Here is a 7,030-nt window from a genome sequence, read left to right as displayed (position 1 = left end):
AACTCCAAAAAAAATTGAAATACTTAGACTAAGTGTATAATATCTTATTACATATATTATCTTACAAAAAAATTGAAACAACTTTTTTATTAATTAATATTTAAATACTATGGTCTTGTACATGAAAATATCTTAGGATATGTTTTGAAGATATTTTTGTCATGTAACATCTTCTTCCAAGAATTAACATATTCATTCCAAACCTTACACGAAAAACTTTCTAGTTTCTTTTGTACAAAAATCGCTCACATTAGGAATAAAAGTTTATGCGCTTTTTTGCCAATAACAAAAGTAGCTCGATGCTATTAAATCAAATAAAAAAGCCAACTAATTAAGACAAGAAATAGAAAGGACCTCTTCCATATATTTAGATAAAGCATAATTCGTACAATACAATTTCAATGAAGTTAAATAACGCATACTTCACAAAAACTACATCTCATGATATGCAACAAAACGAAAAATCAATGCACAGTTGTTCTTTTATGTTCTTGTATGTATCTACTATATCCATATCAGTGTGTTATGCATTGATTTTATGAAGAAATAAGAATAGGGAACAAATAACTTGATCAAAAAATGATTTTATTAAGCAAAATAGAAAAACACTTCCCATATTTATCATAAAACATAATTTTATTAAAAACCCATAATTTTATCAAAAAATAATTTTACTAAGAAAAATTACAAACCACTTCCCATATTCATCATAAAACATAATCTTAATTATGAGAAATGACATTATGAAACCCTCCTACACCCATGTGATTAGGACCCCAAACGATCACCATTAAATTTTGACACAGATCTCTAGAAAAATTATGACATGGACGTGGGACTTGGGTGAATGGGTTTTCTAGGGATCTTTGTCAAAATTTAATAGTGACCCTTTGGGGGTCCTACTCAAATAGGTGTGGGAGGGTCTCATAGTATTATTACTCTTTTATTAAAGCCATAATTTTATAAAAAAATTAATTTTGTTAAGCAAAATAGAAAAACAATTCTCATATTCATCAAAAAACATAATTTTTTATCAAAAAACATAATTTTTTATCAAAAAACATAATTTTTTATCAAAAAACATAATTTTTTATCAAAAAACATAATTTTATTTAAAAGATAATTTTATTAAGCAATATAGAAAAAAGCTTCTCATATGGATAAAAAAAACATAATTTTACTTAGAAAAATGATTTTTTTTAAAAAAAAATCAATTTCTCAAAATGTGAGGGATGATTTGAAATTAAGATAACCTTTGTACAACTCTATCTCTCTCTAGAATCGGGCCAGATCAGGATCGGCCAGTGACCGATCCCGAGTTAGTCGGCCGATTTTTTAAAAATCAGCTGATCTTTTAAAGACTCTTTCCATAACATTCCAAAAATCTTGATAACAATAATAAAAAAAAAAAAAACGGAAAAGAGAAGTACGAAGCATATACAAGACGACGTTGTAGTGTTTCATTGAACATAAGGCAACCAAAATTTTTACATGCACTTAAAAAAACAAAGTGTTTCATTTCCATCATTAGAAGTACTATATCATGCACTTAAAAAAACATAATTAAAAAAAATCGAGTGACATTATCATGCACTTATCAAAAAGAAGAATCAATTTTATCAAAAAAATAATTTTATCAAAAAGAATAATTTTATTAAGAAAAATAGAAAGACACTTCCCATATTCATCAAAAAACATAATTTTATTAAAAAATTATAATTTTATTAAAAAATTATAATTTTATTAAAAAATTATAATTCTATTAAAAATAAATTTATTAACCAAAATAGAAAAAAAATCCCATATTCATAAAAAAAAAAAAAGAGAGTAAATTTATTAAAAAATCATAATTCTATTAAAAATAATTGTATTAAGAAAAATAGAAAAGCACTTCCCATATTCATAAAAAAAAAATTTAATTATTAAACAAAATAGTTTTTTTAAGAAAAATCAATTTTTCAAAAACCCCAAAGTCAAGCAACATTCCAAGAAGAAACGACCCTCAATGTTTGGATAATCGAACAAATAAACGTACATGAATTGTAAAGGCTTCGATCATCTTTAAAACGCACCAAATCTCATCAAAAAATATTTGGTATTTTTAATTCAATTGAAAAAAAGGAGGAAATTTCAGATCTATGAAATTTTCATGACATGGTGCAATGAAAAAATTCATATAAAAACATTTAATCAATCATAAATAGACATGCCTATTTTATTTGAGAGATCAAACATTTATCATAAAAATACAAAATTCAATTTAATAAAAAAGACCAATAAATAGATAAAAAATATGTGTTTTTTGATCGAATATAAGTTCTTTGAACAGCAACATTTTGGGCCAAAATCAACCTATAATATTTGGTTTCTTGAATAAATTGAAACCAAAATCTGATGAATAATTCCATTATCTATCAAAAACACCAAATTTCTTCAAGAACCATTAGGTATTGAAGAAATAATTGAAAGAATGGCCAAAATTTTCAAAAACCTAAACAATTTGCCATTTCGATCCAAGAAACTCTTGTTTTTTTCAATGTCTCAATCCAAATTTGTTGTTTTATAGATAATAGATAGTGATTTACAACAATAAATCATGAAACGGGACAAAAAAAGCCACGAAAACAGATAAAAAAAAGTGAAAATTTGGATTCAAGAATGCCTACTACAAATAACGGTATCGATTTCAAAATGACGACGTAATGGGAACATTACCGTTGTTTCGTAAAAAACGGCTGTTATATCGTCTAACCAATCCGGTTAGCATAAAACCAGGCGGTTTCACTTGAAAATTACCGGTTCGATGACGGAAAATTTTTGCCAGTATTCTCTAGGCTACAAGTACCCTTAAACCGGCCGTAACTGGAGTCGAAACCATGACGGTTCCGATCTAACTGGCCAATTTCAATTCAAACCGGCCGGCTTTCCAAACAATGCTTTCAATTGAGCTATTTCTTTCTTACTCTCTCTCTCTCTGCTATCCCTTTTAATTTGTGTATTCTCTCTCCTCTCTCTCATTCTTTCTTATTCTAGAAGATTGAGTTCTTTCTACCCTTAAAATTATCTCTCATCTCTCTTGCACATACCTTCTCTCTCTCCCCTTCAATTGAGTTTTTTCTTTCTCTCTCTACCCTACTCTCTCTCAAACCATAAAAGATCTCTTTTATATAGCTTCTTTCTAAAATTTAGGATCTCTTTTCAAGAGCATCTTTTAAGGTTTAAGAGATATATCTAGTGTTGATATCTCCTTTATATTTCCTTTCAAGATTTAGGAGATTCAAATAAACTCCCTCCTCCTCTCTCCTCACGTGACCTCTCTTTCTCCTTCCTATGATTTAGGAACTCTTCACTCTCTCTTCTCTATACATTAAATTTTAGAGCTACATTATTTTTAGGGGTCTATTATATCTACTTTGAAAGGCATGTACCCCACAATTTTTCTACAATGAGGTCCTTTCTTATTCTTCTAACACGTGTCCACCCTTTAACTCATGCTTAATAATGTAGTATAGATAACATGAATTTTAGGAAATGATTGGATAAAAAAAATTCTCCTACTTCTCAATAAGATATGGAAACAACATCTCTTTTTTCCTAAAATCTCTACTTTCACTCTCTCTCTCTCTCTTTAAAATATCTACTCTACCTCCACCTCCACCAAATTTTAGTCTCTCTCTTAAACATGAGGAAAATATCCTACAACCTCTGTAATATTAGGGTCCATTCTTATTCTTGCGACATGTGTCCACCCCATAATTCTTGTTTAATATGTAGTATACATAACTATTGTTTTAAAACTCAGAAAATTAGTATCAGATTGTTAGATCGGTGATCCCAATTGGGTCAAGATTGATCCAAAAATTTTAATTTTAGATTGGCGATCCCAATCAAGTTAAGATCAATCCAAATTGGTGTTCCAAAAGATTTTAAAAATTAAATGAAATAAAATAAAAACTAAATTGGGATTTAGAGGGTAGTGATTTAGATGAGACTTAAGAAAACAATTAGACAAGCTCAAAAACAAATGAAAAGAAAATAAATAGGGTAAGGGGTTTTAAGAGTGTACCCTGTAGGGAACCATACTTTTACAAAACCAGTTCAGTCCATACCAATTTCCATCTAAATCGGTGTTCGGGATCTGAAATCACCAAGTTTTAAAACATTGATAAAATAAACAAAGGCAAAAAACTCGGGAAGCTAACTCAGAATCTCGCCTCAGTTGGCTAAGCTGGAGTCATATCTGGCCGATTTTTTGCAAGACACGGGCGAGTCGCTTGACACCCCATATTTTACCTGGAAAAAAAAAAGTACAAAAAAACAAGCTCATGGCTCATTTGGCTATAATAAGCCCCATTTCTATCAATTACGGCACCTATCTCTCTTAATCCCGACCAAAGCATTATTTGTTGTATTTTGGGTGTGGGTGAGTGTTTTTCAGAAAATCTCGTCATCATTCTCTTTGAGCCTGAAACCCTAATTTGTCATCCGTGTATTCTCTCTCCCAAACTCTAAATTAAATGCCTTTAAATTAATTTGGATTTGTTTGCCATTGAGCCCTTTAACCGTATATCATTTATTGGATCGAAAATCAACATATAAGAAATTGAGAGTGCGAATTTAGGGTTTTTTTTAAAACTTGAAAACCAAAAACCTTTGATTTCTCTCTCATTGTTCACCAAATAAGTCTCGACCCTCCAATCTTTCTTTCTAAAAATTGGAGGGTCTTTATTGAATTTGAGATATTATTTTTTTCAAGTTGTGTAGAATGCAATTAGTTTTTTTTTTTTTTTTGTAGCCTGAGGGGGTAAACAACGCCACCTTCCATAAAGGGGTCGCAATGGTCCCCGGACCCGATGGGAACACTCGAATATGGTTCAAAAATTGAAAATTGGACCTAGCTGGTCATATCCAAATCCAAATTTTGGACCCGAATATTATTTGGGTCTGGATCCGATTGGGACCGGTCAAGGTCCAGGCTAAGTCTCCCATTATATTTTTAGGTCCCAATTTCTGAAATATATTTAAATATATAAATATTTTAATTTTCAAATCGCGTCCAATCAGGTCTGATTGGGTCCGGGTCCGGGTCCGGGTCCGGGTCCAGGTCCCCATCCCTCACTATATTTTTTTGTCCAGGTCTGGGTCGGCAAGTAATAGCTAGTATCACGGGAAAAGGATGTGCTCATATGCCTCTCAACACATTTATTTCAATCAAACTGAGTAAGCAAGATCTGGTGCTTTGCTTAAAGGGTGTGGTTTTTATATGGTTGCAACCTTAAACAATCCAATTAAAAAAAACTTTCAAAATTTTATCATAATATGTAATTACAATATATAATTTTGGTGTAAAAAATTTTTTGAATTATTTGAAAATATATTTTCATATCTAATTATAAAATTCTAAATTCAAAAAATGGTTAAAATTAAGTAGATCTATAAATATATGAAAATCTTGAAAATGGACTTTCTAGATAATAGGTTTCGAGATGCACTATTTTTGGGACTCATAATCTTTTTTTTTCCAATATTCCTACCATAGTTAGCAATTAAACGATTAATCGCGAGATTTTTCAAAAAATTGGCGCATTTTTTAAAACTTTTTAAATGCCATTTTTTTGAAAAGTTCATCCAAAAAAATGTGTATTTTTTATAATACCGTTAAAAACGTGATTTTTTGAAAAATGAATGAAACGGGTCCGAAAAAAACGTCTACGAAAATTTCTATGGAGAAGGGGGAACTGCTATCTCTCTGTGAAGATCTCTCTCTGCGAGTGATGATCTCTCGCTCATTCTATGAAGAAATCTCTCTCTCTCCATCGATGTCTGTCTCTTAAGGAAACTATTATCTGAAACTTTATGGGGCCTTTCAAAAACCACTCGAAAAAACCGCTTTTGAAGAAACCAACTTTTGCGAACAAACCAGACTCTCCAAACCTAAGACGAAGCGTTTGATCGAGGAGTGAGGCGTACAAAAAATGGAGGAAAATATCCATCAAAGAAAGGTAAGTTCTTCATCCGCTCAGTTCTTGGTTTCTGGTGCCGATTCCTGTATTTCTTTCATCAAAGGCCATTCCAGTGCTCAAACGCACCTGAGAAAAATGATAAGCACCATTTTTCTGGCTGGATCTTCTTCTCGTTCAGGGAATTTAACACACCCCTAAAATTTCTTCCAAGAATCAAGTTCCCCGAAATTTAAGGCTCAGTGGCCGGAAAACGTGATTTATTGTCAGAAAAATGGTCTGGGAATCGACTTTAACCTGAGGCTAGGGTTCTGTGATGATAAAGGTGTTGGGATTATTGAAGAAGAGGGAATATTATATGGTGATTCAGCTTGGAGTGGAGTAGGAGGAGAAGAGAAATCAAGTTTCGAGGTCCATTACTCCTTTGTAGATTCAGATCAAAATTCCGTTCAAAAAAGCTGGTCAGAAGGCGAATGCGATTCCAAATCCGGCCAAAAGAAGAAAAAATACGTCAGCATTTGCCTCTCATCTTGGATCAGGAATTATGGTATCTTTCACATAATCAATCTCAGAGAGATAAAGTTGAGGTTTTTTAGTAGCGTTAATCGTCTCTCTTTAAAAAAATGGTTTGACTTTTCACATAGGTTTGATCAAAAAATTAGTGAACCCGAAAATTTCTAGAGAGAGAAGGGGCACCTGTTATCAAATCCTGTAATTTTTTCGGATTGATCTAGCTTCGGATTTTTTTTTATATGTATTTAAATAGGTTTGATATGGTGTAATTTTTTTATATGTATTTATCGGAGTTAGTTTTTTACTCAGACTTTCAAGCTTAGTCCGATATATTGGCGATATCCGTACTTGAAGTATTTTTGTCCTGTATTTTTTATCAGACTTCTTAAAATAAAAACGAATTTTTTACGATTTTACGGGAAGCTGATTTATTGAAAGTCTCTTACTTGCTAGCTATGATTTCTACACCTCGATGTCGAGATGATCACTTCTAGGGTTTTTCAAAACCTGATGGATTTTTGAGGTGTATATGTAAATTTACATATTTAAGTTGCAAC

General features: G+C 31.3%; 1 long non-coding RNA gene across 1 annotated transcript; it reads left to right on the top strand.

Annotated features, from left to right (window-relative positions):
- Positions 1–5,725: 5,725 nt before the first annotated feature.
- On the top strand, positions 5,726–6,799 carry LOC148779230 (uncharacterized). The gene is made up of 2 exons (XR_016046976.1): positions 5,726–6,002; positions 6,286–6,799. It is a non-coding gene; the product is annotated as an uncharacterized LOC148779230 (long non-coding RNA).
- The last annotated feature ends 231 nt before the right edge of the window (positions 6,800–7,030 follow it).

The sequence above is a fragment of the Amborella trichopoda genome, chromosome 13 (assembly GCF_054954075.1).
Source record: "Amborella trichopoda isolate Santa Cruz 75 chromosome 13, AtrichopodaSantaCruz75HAP2 v2.0, whole genome shotgun sequence".
Taxonomy (NCBI): domain Eukaryota; kingdom Viridiplantae; phylum Streptophyta; class Magnoliopsida; order Amborellales; family Amborellaceae; genus Amborella; species Amborella trichopoda.
The sequence above is the reverse complement of the archived record's forward strand: the minus strand, read 5'-3'. Positions and strand labels throughout refer to the sequence as shown.